We start from the raw sequence: 17,398 nt of genomic DNA on the forward strand, positions 1-17,398 counted from the left end.
ACCCAGCATTTCAATTTTATTTGTATTATTCTGGAAATATGCATAACAGGGTTGCGCGAGGTAGAATGAGACATTCAAGTAAGGCTGACAGTGTTATAAAAATATGAAACATATAAGCGAGGACATACCTTTGCTCTACCCATGCTGTGGGTAAACTGTTTGATGTCACTTCCAGTCTATCATGTGTCTAACCCTTTTCTCCTTCTTTTACCATGCTAAAAAGTTTAAGGTAACAGGGTTGCATCCAAATTGTGGGACACAGGTTTCTTGCATAATAGTACTTATTTAAAACATTATGTTTTCTTAAAAAGATGTTCCCCCATCTACAAGAAACATCTATGAACAAAACAATGCAAACGAAAGTAGATTTAAATGTCATTTTGACCATTTTTTTTGGAGTTCAATTTGGTCACCAAGGGTGTGGGACAAGAGACAAATAGCATATTAGGGGGTACTCCAGACTTATTTGGTATTTAAAAAAAAAAAAATTCTAAAATTATTTTTTCTCCCAGTTTATTTAGAGTTGGTCTCTGGATAAGTAAAAGTTTCACAACGACTGCATGATTTTGTATTTTGTAAATGTATTATTTGAAATTTCATGGGTGGGATGTAAAATGTCCTCCTGTTTTGGAATGGCCCATAAATGGACATGAAACAGAAATGGAGAGGGACTTTGAAGCAGTCTCCATGACAACACATTTAAAAAATACAAAATGTAGCAAACTAGCACACATGGTGACCTTGGACTACCTTGGTGTGAGAATTTAGGCCACAATACAACATCATGAAGAAGTTAGTGACAATAGATGTGTAACATTTCATTATTAGAGTTTAAACATTATATAATCTCCTACACTATGCAATACGGTATGTATTTCTATTTCATATATTTCCAAGCCCTGTTAGCTGTTTAATTCGCAAATGTGTGTACTGAAAACATGTCATGGAGCAAACTGGCTGTTTTATGTTGTATTTTACTTCTAAATCACACATTTACAATAACAAGCAGGTTAACATGGCAGACTGCTGCCAAATTAATAGAGTAAATTATTTTTAATCAGTACAAGCCTTAAGGTGGGCTTTCAAGAAATGATCTAAAGCAATATTTCATTCACAGCTTAATTACATTCTGTCAATATGACTACTTTATACTAAAGCAGAATCTGCAGTCTGAGGCTTTTAATTTTAATTAAATATTCTATTGTTGCGCCAACACATTTGCTCAGGTGATGAGACCGCTCCTGGTAAATGATACAACTCTGTGAGTAGGTAGAGGAAATACCGCTTTATATCTACATCAGAATCAGCTGCCTCAAAGACATTTACCAAAGGCACAAAGGCCTTTTGTCGAACATGCGCTGTGAATGTCACGTCTCGCAAAATGACAAGGAAGAATTGTCTGTCTTATAGGTGGATGTAGAACAATGGTGCAAGGAGGTGTGCCTGAATGCAACACACTACATCAAACACGGATCTATTGATTTGTTCATTCAGCAGCTTCACCGGGCTATAAATCTCACTTCACAGTCATGCCGACCAATGAGGGCAATCTGTTGCCAGAGACTGAGCTCGATTGCTTAAAAAACATAAATGGGATATGCGCTATAATGTCATTCGATGAATTTTCAGAAATAACTCTGAATGGTAGATTTTGCTGTGCTAGTGTGTAGAGGTAATTTCAACTGCAATCAGCAGCCTCTAAGTGCAGCAGTTGGGTACAAAATCAGCGAAAATCAGACCAAATCAGACTTTCGCATGCCTCCATCCTGAATGCAAATTGCCAGATGCGAAGACGGGGGAGAGAAACTGAAAGCAAAATTAGCCATTGTGGGGAGATAGATGGTGTTCAGGCGGGCTTCTATTACTCTTGAGTTTGGCTCCCTGCTGTGTACACACTCACTGACAGACGCGCACAGAAAGAAATATCAAACAGTAAACATGGACTGATGGCAGCAGGCCCACCCATCCCTCGAAGTTGAATGCATTAAAAGTCTGAGGTTACAGGCTAATAATCGTGCATTTTCTTTGCTGGTCTATTGTCAACAAGTCAACAAGATTAGGAGAGATGAGATATAAGTGTTTGATGTTTAAATGTTTCCAGTGCATTAAGCCTAATGGCTTTGCTCCTACTGCAAGATTTGCATGAATTACCAGTTTGAATTGGTAGTCGCACAGCGTGTGGTCCAGCGATGGCCCCATGATTGCTGGTGCAATGTTGAGAGAAAGAACTGCGAGTGAAAGGAAACTTCAAATTTGATTAAAAAAGGAGATAAATAAATCAGCGAGAGTGACAGGCAAAAAGATAATCAGCGGATATAAACATAGTTAGAACTGACTTCAGGGGGCTTCTCTGCAGTCTATATTTCCTGGAAATAGTGGAGAGTGATGAGGGAGCTGTCACTGTGCCAGACTGGGGAATGTAATGCAGCGTGTATTTAATCTCTGATTAAACATCATGGCTGGTAGTCCGAGCACGTTGACTGTGTCACGGCTCCTGTTTCATACTCTGCTCACTTTGGCTCCCTTAAAAAAAAAAAAAAAAAAAAAAGGACTGTTTCATTCGGCACATTTTAAAAGCGATTGGGCAGATTGGGGAGCGGGCTAAGCCCGCAGGGTCGCAGCTACACTTGAGGGAGGGTTGGCGGCTGTATCAAGGCCGCCCCCCTCCCCACCCCTCTAACCCTCCTTTCCTGGGGGAGAGAAAGAGAAAGGGCTCGGGAAAAGACCCTGTTTTTCTCCCTTTCTTCGGAGCTGTGAGGGAGAAAGCGTGAGAACAGTCACTGCAGGGCTTCGGGAACATTGTATCTGTCTGTAGGATGAAAAGCCTGGCAGGAGAATGAGAGAATGAGAGGCCTTTTTACAGAGCTCGGCTCAATGAGAAGGGGGAGGAGATAAAGTGAAATAGTTCACTACTTCACACTAAATTAGATTAAGGTGAGTATTGATTGGGTAATAAATGCCAGTAGGCCTATACCACGGCACCATCTACAACAGAAGCTGTTTCAGCATTTCTCGAAGTTAATGAAAGTGGCAATAAAAGTACAAGACAACTATCTTATTACAGCACATTTACACCAGCATATCACACGCCAGAATAACAAAAGAACACAGCTAAATTGCCGGCACAGGGAGCACCCATGGGCTCTCAGTACGAGGTAAGGCTGCCCAAGAAGCGAGAAGTACGACGCCGAGATAAGTCAAAGCGGGCGATGTAAGCAAACTTGCTGTCCCAGCAGCCGAGCAGATATGATGCTGATAATGGTGACTCACTGCATGCAGGCCCTGATGCCAAAACTCAAGCCAAGACTTCTGTTTTGTGCCCTCATGGCAAGAACTCTAGGACTCTCCATTAATCTGTGCTTAAGCCGGCCGGCTTCAAAAACAGATGCTTGAGAAGGATAAGGCAACTCAGTAGGAGAGGAGGTACCTAAGCCTTGGTTGGATAAGAAGAAGGAAAAAGTGGCAGCCTCACAGTGCACCCTATCTGCTAGATGGGATTCCACAGGAAACTGTTTGTTTTTTTTGTTATCACCCCCCCGCGAGAACAGCATGTTCTACTCCAGGTATCACCACCTCTTCTTCATGAAGATATTGTGACATTTAGTTCAATGTTTCATAATCCATGGATTGGAAAGTGGAAGAAATGGCCAACACGCTCGTCCAACAAATGGCCAACAAGTTACCAGTTTATTTAAAAATAATCGAACGCAGATATTTGCCAGTCGCTTCATCGTTGGGTAATGACTAATCCTTGTAAACAAGATCAGTGAAGAGTGTTGGCAGCAACATTTGCAGTGTTTATCAATTTAAAGGCTGTTCACTGAATAGAGGTGTGCGCTGTTATTGATACAAGTGTTGCTCGGTTCCTTTCTTTTGTCATCATATTTATCAAAAAATCCGATAATAATATCCTCAATTTGAAAAAAAAAAAAGTGATTCATCAGGTTAAATGGAGTACTGTGGGAATGAAGTTGGAACACTGTTGTTTTGTGAGGCAGCACGTCCCCTCATTGTCACCCTGAGGTGTCACTGCTGTTTCCCACTGTCGCTCTGACGCCAACCTCCAACTGTCTCGCCCAGCAGAGAAAACTGTCACCTGTTGCCGCCAGCATTCATCCCTGTGTCGGGGGTTTAAAAGCTCCACGCCACAACGTAGATGTGATCAACATCATGAGCTTGAAACATAGTTAGTTGGCTAGCTATACTAAGCTTGGAAAACTGTGAGTGACAGCACACACACACACACATACAGCGGTCTGCAGAAAGGACACGCCACCTCCACAAATCTAACTTGAGTGGGTCTTGGGTTTGCTGTACTGGGCAGATTTAATAGGAAAAGAATTAACGGGGACGTGACGCAAAAAACACCATCCTACATTGTCAAGCGCAACAAAAACGCCACCTTACGGCAACTCTGAGGGGACATACCACTTGTACCACGTGTTCTCTGGTGGGGCACCTTAATGGTCCATGACTGTCAGCCATCGACCATCTCACGAGAATCACAGAAAAGATGAACAATAATATGTAAATAAAAATGCCCAGGTTGATTTAGAATTCCAATGTCAGTGTTGTGAATGAAGCCACAAAGCCTGGAAGTATTCGGTACAGCTGGGAACAGTGCACATAAATGGTAGCAACAATTAATTTGTTTACGTAGTTTTATTTTCTATCATAGAAAATAATCCTTATTTGCAGCCCTAAATGACAGTTTCATCTGACGACAAGGCAGTAAAACCCTCCACCTCTTCTGAATTAGCTGGATCCCGTGTACTGTTAATAAGTTACGCTTCTTCCCCGGCTGCTTATCGCCCCAGTCACAGTCAAGGTCAGGGGAACTTGATAAACACTAAGGATCATCTCATCAGCGGATCAACACATCTTAGTCACTGGACGGCAGGCTCCCGTGAGCTCTTGCGTCGCCAGTGGAGCGCTGAGAGTAAGGCAATCCATGCAGATCATGTGATAATCTGTGGGTCATATGACAGATGCCTAATCGATGTCCTCGTGCTCTCACGCAAAGTGCATCATTTATAATTCAGCAGCGTTATATATGCATATTGTATTGAATAGCCAGTGAATGGGATTGATGCCCCTGTTTTGCGCGTCCTCCTAATGAAAATGTCCAACTCTTCAGTGTGAGTGTGAGGACTTTTTTATGCCCCATCAGGTGTTACATCATTGTTTTTCCCTGATTGAGTGGAGTGTGCACCGCGGCCTTGCACCTCAGTCTTTGTGAGCATTTGCATTTTATGTTTTTGTCCCTCCTAGTAATCAGTATCTCAGGGATCTGCTTAATGGCGTGAGACAGTTTAGTCAACAGATCCCGTGATAAACAGCCTCTTTTTGCCCAGCCGCTAGATTATGTTTTCACGGAGCAGTGCATCAGCGTTCGACAATATGTTACCTCTGCCTGCGTGGAATTGTGCTGGCGACTCTGAACATTTAATAAAAACTCGATAAAAAACGATGCCGGTCACGGCGCAGAAGGCAGAGCGGCTAAATCTCCGCTAAAGCGTATTCAAATCCACCCCTGCGCTCGCCTGTCTTCCCATCATGAAAACACTATTATGTTTAGTCATTGAATTTTATGATTACGCATAACAACTCGCCAGATAGGAAAATATAACAACAGACAGCAAACCCAATTACTGTAGCCCGACTCCTAAGTTTGTTTTGCTTTAATTTATAGCCTGGCTGGACTGACGACGTGCTGGTGACAGTCGGGCACGAGAGGCCATCGGCTGATTTATGCAATCATATTTGTAGTCAAATGACAGGGTGTCGGGGGGTTTTATTCATATCTCAGAGCGGCCTCCTTTGTGTCTGTCCTCGTGTGCACATACACCAGCAGCCTCACTGTTTTAAAGATAGTCGGGGGGGGGCGTGGTTGTCTGATACGCTTATGGAGATGTTTTCCTGTAAAAGCCAATAGCTTGGAGGTTTTACCTCCATGTGGAAATAATTTTACCTTTTTGACTTTTAGATAAAGGCTCAAATTAGCTGCCTCTGCTGACAGCAGTTTGGTCTTTAGTACAGCTGGCTAATCTTGTCTCTTGTCAGGGAAAGTAGAAGTTGAGCCCCGGGGATAGCGGGGCTTTAACCTCAAGGGCGACAGCCCCTTTTTGGGTTTGGGTTGCATATCACAGAGGATTAAATTGTGTCTGATATCATTTCAGAATTTTGTCTCACACTTAAATTAGACACTTGCAATCACAGCTCCGACACATTCCCTGGGGCTTCCCGGTGACTCCTGGCAGGCCATTTGCACTCCTAAAAACGGGTCCGAGGGGCTGATAGTGGCAGGTCAAGGGTGTGCGGTACGTGATGAGCAAGGGGAAAAAAAAGTGCCGTGGAATTCAGCACTTCCCTCGATACTCCAGTCGTCACACAAAGGACATTCTGCACATTGAGTCGAGACACTTGTGCACGCACACCCACAACACACACACACACACACACCCACTGAGGCTCCCGACGGAATGTGTGACCCTTAACCCTGATACTTCCAGACAGTAATTAAAGGCAGACAGTGTATTATGTGACAGTGTGCAGTTGGTCGGATGGAGATGGAGAGACACGGAGTAAGGGGACCTCGGGGACCAATGCATGTCCAAAATAGACCTTGGAGATTAGGGGCCCTGCTGAAAAGCACCCACACTTGCGCAGGAATGTCACAGCTTGCCATGATTTTGTATTAAGGGCTGCCAGCATCCTTTTTCATAATGACCGAATTCCTGTGACCATGAAGGTTATCAGGCGACTCCCACGAGCCAGCCCCTCCCAAAGAATGCATCACATTCCTGCGAATTGATCTCAATTGGCTTTTAAGGATTTGTGTGGTCAGGGATCCAGAATAACATGCATGGAAGCTGCTGGTGACATGCATTGTGTACATCACTGAAAAGAAAACTGACTTATTTGAGCTTTTTTCTGCTTATGTTCCTTTCTTTCCTGACATCCAGCACGTGAACTCTTCGTAGACTCATTTATTGCAGTTTGTTTATCATGGTTTTATTCTGGTTGACCAAGAATAACACAACATGTTCCTCATTGTGCTATTACAGAGAACAGGTGGGTACTGCTTGTAGACCCACGTCTGTGTCAGGTCGCCCACCGTTGTTTGAGACAATAAGCTTCATTATAACAAAGTGCGTCATTATATCTTTCGGCACTCCTTTGACTCGCGTTTGCCTCCGGGCATTATTAAAACTCACAGCTGGGCATTTTATCGTCTTTTTGGCAGACCAGGAGTCATTTTGGGGCGCATTGTTTCAGAGGGAAAACTGACGTGTGGCTCCTGTTGGAGGATAATACAGAACGTAATTGTATTGGCACAAGAGAGTGTGGTTAACTTCTGAGTCATGCTGCAGATTTGGAGGATTAGGGGAAGAACAATGAGAATCTTTCAGGGACTGAGATAAGCATATTGTGAAAATAGATGGGCAGCGTTGGTGCCAGAAACTTTTTTTTTTTTTTGGGTGGGGGGGACTGACAGATGAGGGACTGAGATATGGTCTTAGAATTTGTCTGAAGTGAAAAATTAATTAAACTCTGAGTATAAAATTGCTGTGAAGAGGAAAGCATCTATTTTATAGCACCGATCTGATACAACATCAAAATCAAAGGGTTTGTCATTAAAGGAGAAGCCAATAACATTTCCTTTTTTATAACACTCATCATATGCATTAGCAGTATGAGACACTGCATTGCTCAGGTTCATTTTAAATTAGACTGAGCGGTCTGCCTATCTTGCGATGCACTGTGCACAGCATGCAGTAAAATAGATCATCTGCAGGTTGCTACCTGGGAAATGATATTCATTACGCGCGAGCTCTTCCTGGCACCAAATATATCTCTGTGTCTCACAAATTAACTGAGCGCCAGCCTACAGACTTGTTTTGACGCAATTTGTCATGCCAGCTTCATTTGCCCTGTTTAAAGCGGCAATTAGAAATTGGCTGCATTGGCGAGGCCCTGGGGTAAGTCACACAGACACGGTTCTCGACCTTCGCACCCGCTGATACTCCGTTGCCAGTGGCCTCGTTGATGATCAAGAGCGTTACATTTTTACGCCCTGAAGGACGCTCAACATGTGAGTCCCTCAGGTTTAATCCAGTGATGCATTCTGCTTCATTACCATATCAAAATGCAGAATTACCTGTCAAGGCTCTATTGGGAGCCTGTGTTGCCAGTTCTCCCACACCCACAGTAACAAAGGGTACTGCCTCTTAACACATAGATTGTCATTAAACGAAACTGGAGCTATTTGTAGGTTCATTAATTACACCCTTTCACACACCACTTCCCTTTCCCCGGAACAAAGGGAAGGTGAACGAGGACTTCCATTTTTGCTGTACATCAATGTCAGATTACAGCCGTCCCGGCTTCAACTAGCTTCTCTTGCTCAGCCTGTGTGCCCTAGAGATATGCGATTAATTATAATGAAGTGGGGGGAAAAAAGTGACATTGATGTCAGTGTGTACACACTGTCACCTTAAACTTTATGCAAGACTCATGCCCGTGAAATTGGAGGAACCCGTGCAGAATTTTTATGATCGTCATATGTCTGGTCCTGAGTTTGGGATTTCACGTCTCGTTCTGTGAGGTGGGCTTTGAGACGCCGTTCAAAATGTCGTCCATTTCCAGGGTGGTATTAGCCTTGAGTCATCATCCCGCTATTGTCTTGCTCTAATGAGTAACTGGAACATGTCTGGGGTTTTTTTGCCATGGAATGTGATACTTTGCTGTACATTAAGGCACTCCAGAAGATAAAACACAGTGGAATAAAAGCTGGGAAGGAAGATGGGAGGATAGCGTTTCCCACTTTTCATAAACATGAGCTAATGAGCCACTGAGAATTGGCCGGCAAACATCAGCCCCTCTGCTTTATGTTTGCATTGAGATTGAGTGTGCGCGGCTTATATTACAGTAGGAAATGTTTAGTTTGCTTTTCGAATAGGGCCGCTCTCGGGTTCTTAATAATGCCACACGCTGCGCATGCAGGAGCGAGCATCCATAGGCTAATCTGCCATCTATACATATGTTCAAATCAGCATGTAATTGCCGTGACTAATCTGTCACATTTAACATCTTAATTAAAAGAATAAATCATAATACCCCCACGTGTCACACTCCCTATTACCGCTTGAATCCACCCCCCTGTGTAACGAATCGTAAAGCCAACAAAGCTAATGAAAGTATATCAAACTCCATCCCCTTGTTGAATGAGACAAATGTGATCCGTATCTTTCAACACACACCAGCTGTCTAAATACATTTCTGAAGTGTCACGGCCTCTAAATGGAAATTGCCGGAGACAGGTAACCACAATAGGGAAAGAAAATGGTTAACGTCTGTATTATGTCTGTACACGTAATAGGTCCTTTGTACCTGAGCATAAACAAACAGGAGTGTTTCAGCCAGCCTTTTGCCCCCGATGCATTATGGGTGAAGCGCTCTGCCGGAGTGATGAACTTGACTGTGTCTGCATCTGATAAGAACCGCAGTTTTACACTCGATTTATTGCTATATTAATCTGTGGGCCTCCAATTTGCCAACGCCGTTAAATCTCGCCGAGTTATCTTGGGGGTGCAGATGTGCATTTAAAGGTTTTCTTGATCAATTATCACTCAAGTTAAGGAACAAGCGATCAATTCAGGCGGTTACGTAACTCTTCACTGCCCCGCAGCGAGGCAAAGAGAGATGCTCCCCTTCCCATTTGGGTTCGGTTAATACCAAATATTTACTGACACTGGCGTGTAGTAGGTGATAAATGGCCATAACCGGAGAGCATATTTATTATGTATGCTTTAATTAAATGATAGTTTATCAGTGGCGTGGTTTTACTCTCTGATGTGAAAATTGAAAATGACATGTGAAAAATTGCTGTGCTATTGTCTGTCTCGCCACCGAGAATTTTTCCAATAAGCCGACTATAGATGGTTTTCACAACTGCAAAACTGCAACTCTGCTTTGATGATTATGAGCACTCGTCCACCGACGGTAATAAGCTTTTTTCAAACGCAGTCGAAGAAATGCCTCACTGTTAATAGAGTCAAAATGAGTGAATTAAATCAATAAAAAACAAACAGTGAAACCGAGAGAGAAATACAGCACAACCGCAATAAAATAAAAAAAAATAAAACATGCAGTCTCTGTAAAAATATCTCTTAAGATGGAACTTAAAACGAGGTTCAGTGTTTCATCCTCCGTGGGTAACCTCGCTCCAAAGTCTGGGCTGCTCTGCCAGCAAAAAGCAGGGTCATTTTTATTCTTCAAAACCTCGACGCTGGAATGACCAGAGGGGCCCCATTGGAGGATCTGTGTGTGGGGAGCCGTCCAAGTTCAATGTTCAGTCATACAGCTTGGGGATAAAACCAGCTGCTCTTTTAAAGTAATCAGTGCAACCTGAAAAGGGAAAAAAAATCTGCTCTAAATCTGACAGGTGACCAGCAAAGAGATGGAAGCATTATGGAAGCAATATCAGCCCGTTTCTCTGCAGCAGTTTATATTTTCAGGCACTTCCTGATCAATGAAGTGGTGCCTTTTACTGCATGTAAATTGAATTATACCCAAATCACCCGAGCTGAATCTAGTTCGCATCGATAAATATTTATGGGAAGGAGCGAATGTTGAGTCGTTGAATGTTTCGCATTGTTTCAACTTCGTGGGAGATTTTAAATCCCGAGGTTTGGCAAACTAAATCAGGCTTGAAAGTTGTACACAGCTTATAGCGATTATACAGGCTAACTTGATAGCACATTTACCGTAACTGCATCACCTGTTATTACAAGGGCCAATCTCAGAAGGCTTTGAGAGTTAAGAACCATAACAGAGTTCAGAGTTACAGAGCTCTGAATGGTAAGGCGGAGCAGAAGTTTATTGCAGGCAGTTGATTACTCACCAAAAAGCCAGTGGAGTTTTTCCACATTTATCTCACTTTTTCTTCATAAGTATTTTAGTCTGAGACATTTCATGTCAAGGAAGTGACCATAAACTGCACAGATTTGTCAGAAAGTCTCTAGTTTATCAGGGAGTTTGACCAGAAATGAACAAAAACTTGCAAGTTGCTTCTGCCATTCATTCTGAAGTAAATACTGACCGGCTGTAAAATAAATGACCCAATCTGTTTACAGATTGGCTCCACATAAGTCTTGCTCTAGCTATTATGTCTGCCACCAGGCTGGATTTTTTTTTGCCAGAAAAGTAAAGGTCAGATAACGGCATAACGGAAGCATGTCTGCCATCGCCTAACCAAAACAGTAAAAGGCATTGTTTTCTCTGGTCACTATCCACAGATGACAGTGGAGCAATTGGTCATACTGTGGAAATCTACACTGCAAAAGAAGGAGAACCCCCGCTGACGGAGGAGGCAAAGTAGGGCGAGGTGGGAGAGGGATAGGAAGCGAGGTAAAACAAGAGCGAATTGATGGACGTTCTCTCGATGGAGAGCGCTGGCAGGGTCTGTCTTCACCACCAGGACAGTGGTCGAGACAGACTCTGACACACTGATGTCCATCAATTCACTCTTGTGAGACGGTTCAAAACCGTCATTCTTTCAACTAGATCAGTAAGAAACAAAACAATATACAAAATAGTGTTCAACTCTGTTTTTTCAAAATACTTATAGCAGGGCAATTTCACAGACAAATTCGGACTCTTACAGTTGCTCCTTTGCTTTGGAAAGCGAGCCAGGCAGCTAATGTTAGCCACAATGCTAACGTTTTTAATGGCAACCCGACAGAACTTCTAATCCCCCCCCCACAATCACTTCATATTTAAAGCTAACGCCAACCAATATGTGACCTTAAATCTAATTGAGTCCAGTACAGGTTTCACTCTGTATCACCCCGGGGCTTTCAGACTCAAGAATTAAAAGCATCAACAACAAATATCCCAATTAAAAGTGGCCCGTCTGTGACACCTGACCTAAATGTTGCTGTTGATTCAGACAGCGCCGAGGACCTGCTGAGTCGTCTCAGTCTCGCCCTGAACCTGTGCTCCCATTTTCCCGCCTCACCAACATGCCTTCTGCCGGCAATTTCCAAACTTTGATCTTTGCTATCTGGCCCTCATCTTATGAGGTCTGTCTGTCTGGTGATTGAAGGTGATGGGGTGAATATCAGAGACTGACATTTCTCTGTCATCTGACTTCACAGGAGACGGCGCATTTCTGTGTTGGCAGCAGAGGTGGCTTGTCCTCTGTAGCTCCTCGTGACTCTTCTTCACAGACCCCGCGGGAGGAAAATGATTCTTTGAGTTCTGATTAATTATTTATTAATCTTATATGAAATGTCAACAAATAGAAAAAAAAAAAAATCAGCAGCACATCCCCACATTTGCAAAGGCGGAGCCGGTGAATGTGTTTTGGGCACCTTTGCCTAATACATAACTTCATAAGACATTTTCAGATTCATTTTCCATTTGACCAACTCCTCGATTAATTGTGGGGATAGACCGATTATCAGGGCCGATCTTCGTCAGTTTTGCAATTATCGGTATCAGTGATTTTTCTGTCGGATTGCCAATCGTTTGAAAAAGTGCTACTTTGGTTCTTGTACAGCATCCTCTTGCACAATATCCTGCCCACGACATTATCTGAATGGTAACACATTACAATTCATTAACCTATAAACAAAATAGATAAGATAATCTAAATCTGCAGCTCAACTAGTTTTTTCAAATAAATGAAGCGGAGGGAAGCTATAAAGTAGCAGAAAAGGGATTGGATTTTGTATTATTGCAGAAAATAAGCTTCTTGGCCAACAAATAATGTATGATACTCAAACCGTCAGTGAATTTTGAAGCATCAGTGACATCACCTGAAGTCAAAAAACCTATAATTAACCACGTCCAAGTTGCATCCAGAGACCTGTTGAGACAGAATGGTGAGTAAATGAGTCTCGTTTTTTTTTTTTTCAGCGTGATGATCTTTAATGTCTCCGACAGCCTCTCTAGTCTTATTTAGCCTCTTGTTAGCGACCGCCTTTTTTTTAAAGACACGTGAATGCTTTGTAATTCAGTCGTGGGCCATTTACTGATTCATGAAGCAGAATTAAAATGTGAAAATCTCTAAAGCTTATGTTAGCCACATATGTTTATTTCAGGCACTTAACTAAAACCCATTCACTTAAAGACGAGGGGAGCGGACGTGCAAACGAGCACTAACTTATTTTGGGGTGTTATGACTCACTCCTGCAGCGCTCTGTTGACTCATCAACTTGACAGGCTTGAGTGACGTGAATACAGAACAATGGTATTTTGTAGATGGATTAAACATGGACGTCTCATGGTTTCAGGACATAATGGGACATTTCATGGTAACAAGGAACAAAACTTTGGATGAAAGTGCTTTAATTAAATATCGCCTCCCCACAGATCTAAAATTAATGCTTGCCTTTGTGTTTTGTCCCTCGATGTTTGAAGTTTGCAGAAATTGAACTGGTTTTTAATCCTCTGACCGCTGCACTCTGGCACGAGGAATAAATAAACACCACGCTCAGAAATAGGGTTGGGTTTTAGTCAGCCCTTAGCCTGGCTTAATGAGGTCTAAACCAGAGCCATTTCTCTTGTCGCCTTTATCGAGGAAAAAACGCACCCATTACATCTTTGTTGACCACGGCTGCCTCCTCTTTTTTCTCCTCCTTTTAATCCCGCACGAAACCACAACTGACCCTCCAAAGGCTTTCTTCTGCTTGAGGATTCAGATTTGTGTCTTGTCATCTAAAATGGAGATATATGGGCTTGTGCCGCCAGCCTCGATTGAGCCTTGACGTGTAGCAGGGTCTCAGGTGTCAGGAGCCATTTCCCGGCCAGGGTCCCGACCAGAACAAGATTAGGTCCATTTATCTGATTCCAGATTGCTCTAAACCTATTTCAACTGTCATTTACTCTGCGAGTGGGTCATTAGTCCTACATCTGTTTTGTTTTGTGCCGGGCCTGTGGCTGTGTGTCTGCGCGTGTGCCTGCTCGTGTGTGTGCGTGTTCGATCAGATTACACTGAGATCAGCGGTGCAGTATGAGCATACACAATAAAAAATAATTTGCCCGTCATATCCTCACTAAGACGAAGCCGAGAATGACATTAATTGCACTAACTACTGACTTCTATTTGATGGCATTCAAAAAAAAAAAAAAGTGCCGTCGAAGAGCCTTGAAAAACAACATGTCAGAACTCTGTGAAGGCCTTCATTTTATAAATCTTCACACAGTAAAATAACACTCAACACTGTTGTATCGGTGTGATATTTACGTGTGTATTACCGACTGTATACAGCCAAATAAAAGGTGTTATTCATTCATGGATGTCACCTTTTCAGATACATCTCGCTGCCGCTTTTGTCATTTGCTCAATGACAAAGACACCAAGGCTGTGATGTGAGAAACCGTTGTGCGGTGATACAGCTGTGAAAAGTTTGTCCTTTGATGCTGCGGTTCAAACACACAGCATCTTTTCTACCCCAGCGATTCCTCTGCAAGCACTGCGAATTGAACTGAAGGCCCCTTAAGAAACATAACATATCGCCTCACCTGGTATCCAAAATATAACAGAATACATTCAAAATCACACTGATTTTTTTTTTCGGCTGTGCTAGATTGTTTGGTAGTGAAATTCAATTTTGCGAGAAATGAAAACTGCTTACTCTTGTGTTAGATTTTCTTTTAAAAGATTACAATGACTGAGGCTTCTACAAATGACTCTAGATGGGTTTCCACTCCGTAAAGTGGTATTGAACTTCTTTGTTTACTCTGTCACATCCTGTCAGCCTGAATTAGCCCTACAGTTGAAGATGGGTTTCAATCCTGGATCCAACTGAAATGCTAATGGTAAACAGCTATTGTTTTTGGGCTGCTTGCCTCCCATGCAGTCGCTGTTGATGGGTAACATTTTGATTAATCTGACAGGACTCTCCCGGTGGGATAACAGCAAGCTACCTCTCTGAAGATTATAGAATTATCTGTGTGTCGACCGACAATTACCTTTCCCCGTGGATGACGTAACGCGGCGAGCCTGCCAGAAAATCATCCTTTATTCGAACCAGGTTGCACACGTTGCTGGCATGCTGCCTGATGATCTGCTAGTCTGAGCAAGACACAAACAAACAGACCTCGCGGGAGCAACCGCAACAAATCTGAAAGAAACATGTGGACGAGTTGATGAAAATGAGTCAGAGGGTTCAGGCCTGTTGGGATGAGGGCAAGAGGAGGTGGCAGGGTTGCAGTTGGAGGGTGGAGGAGTAGAGAGAGAAAGCATTGCAGCGAGTTACAGCAACCTCAATATAAAATGCATTAAAAACGGACAGGGGCCTTGTTTCCAACTTGTGCATGGCAGCTATACAAGAGCTATTTCTACTGGGTCTGCAGAGCAGTATAATGAGAGTGCTTATCTTCATATATTCACCCAGGTGTCTGTGGTGTGGGTGGCCCCTCAGCTGTAGTTATCTCTCTGCAGCTAAGGCATAGTGGTTATATGTGGCCTTGTTATGAGACGGATTAAATGTTTTGATTTCATATCATATTCAAATGTTCCTGTTTCTACAGAAAATGTACATATAGCAGCTCAGAATTGCTCACTATGCCAGATTCCACGCAGAGATCTTGACAGACCAGTGGAAAACGTGCATAACCTTAAGTGCTTTAAGTTATCGTCCGAAGATAGAGAGCAGATCCAGTGGCCTAAGGACCTAATGACATACAGACCCGGTTCAAAAGATCCCAGAGGATGATTAAATCCAAATTGTAGTTGACACAAAAAGATTCTAAGATCAAGACAACACTAACACTGGCAGCGGCATGATGCATGAGCAGCAGCACATGCAATTTGTCTTGCACTTCAGAGTGCCCACCCACCGTCTGCCTCGGAAAACACAGTTTCTCCCTGAAACGATTGTGTCCCGCCAAGTGATCAGAGCTGATAGCAAGTTCAACTGCAACTGTGTGTAATGTGAAAGGTGGTGCTTACTGTGGTTAACCCATGATGAATTGATATCAATCACCACGTCTTTCAGCCTCTTTGGCCCAATCCCGATACACACCTTGCCTCTAAGAGTCTCAATTCGTTTTGGTAATAAGAGGTCGAGCAAAGTGTTCACGGCCCACCAAATGGGGGGTTTTCTAGGACACACCTCAAACCGCTTTAATATAATAAGGTCCTTTTCTTTATAACAAACATTAAAAAAAAAAATCACTTTTACTTTGCTGATGTCTCAGTAGCTAACAAGCTAGCAGTCTGACGTTATATTGTTATTGTTGATTTTTCTAAGTAAGCATAAAGGACATGAGTGGCACTTGAAAACGAATGTATGGGTGAGCCTTCCAGTTCATTATCTTCATTTTCAGCTGAATGAAACAGCCAGCCTTCTAGATATCAGCACCCGGTGGAGACCAAAAGAGAGCTAAAAAAAGAGAGAATATTGGTCTTGTGTAGTGAGACAGAAACATGACTCTAAGTCATATTATTGTTATAGGCAAATGTTTGCAAACACAAGCACCACTGAAATACATTAATATTAAAAATGTTGTCTTTTAAGTTTGTTTTGTTTCCCACAAGTGGCCAAAATAATTGTTGAATTTATTGTTGTTGACATTATTCTTCGAATTCGCATTCTCAAACAGGTTCCATTTTTGTTCCGTACCATTTCTATGCACATGTTACGAGTTGCTTCCTTTTGATGCGTTTACTCATTAGGTAAATGAAAGGCACATTAGTGTGCTGAACGCAGGTATCAAGAAACATTTTGTTTTTATATTGTTATTGTAAAAACCATGCTTATGTGGGAAACATGGGACTGTAAATCCCTCACTGGCAGTTGGCTTTGTAGATATTGGCAGCGCTTCATGTTAATGTCTTGTGCTGCTTATTGCAACACAATTGGCTGGGAGCCGGGTGCCGGTGCTGTAATGTTACTGTTTACAGTGTCCAATATAATATAGTCGTATTGCAGTAGAATGTTTTCAACAGTAGTTAGAGAGAATTGAGTTGAACTGAAATGTGTAATACAAGCCTGAACACGTCGTATTTCACTCTGTAGTCATTTCTTTGTTACCGTTATGCCCCGTGTGTCACTGCTCCACAGGAAGGGAGGGGTGGTACTTTCTTTTACACAAACTGGTGAGAGTTGTGTCAAGCAGAAGTTTCTCCCGAGTTTTTGCTGTCATTCTTCTTCTTTGTTGTTGCATCTTCACTTTACAGATTTACAGTGACGGAAATCCGGTTTACTGTTAAAGAAGGGTACATCTGTGTTGATCTGATTTTATGCTGATTGAGCCTAATTTCCAGCTGTGAACAGATGCTATTTTCTTACTTAGAAGCTATTCATCTGGGAGTGAAGGTCCCAGAGCTTGCCTAAAGTCGTCTTATTTTTAATTTCATTCATGTCCTTCGTTTAAAAAAACA

General features: G+C 42.6%; 1 long non-coding RNA gene across 1 annotated transcript; it reads left to right on the forward strand.

The window, feature by feature from the left end:
- The first annotated feature begins 746 nt into the window (after window positions 1-746).
- Window positions 747-12,460, forward strand: LOC119010917. The gene is made up of 3 exons (XR_005072083.1): window positions 747-867; window positions 11,301-11,389; window positions 12,162-12,460. It is a non-coding gene; the product is annotated as an uncharacterized LOC119010917 (long non-coding RNA).
- The last annotated feature ends 4,938 nt before the right edge of the window (window positions 12,461-17,398 follow it).

The sequence above is a fragment of the Acanthopagrus latus genome, chromosome 21 (genome assembly GCF_904848185.1).
Source record: "Acanthopagrus latus isolate v.2019 chromosome 21, fAcaLat1.1, whole genome shotgun sequence".
In the NCBI taxonomy this organism is placed as follows: domain Eukaryota; kingdom Metazoa; phylum Chordata; class Actinopteri; order Spariformes; family Sparidae; genus Acanthopagrus; species Acanthopagrus latus.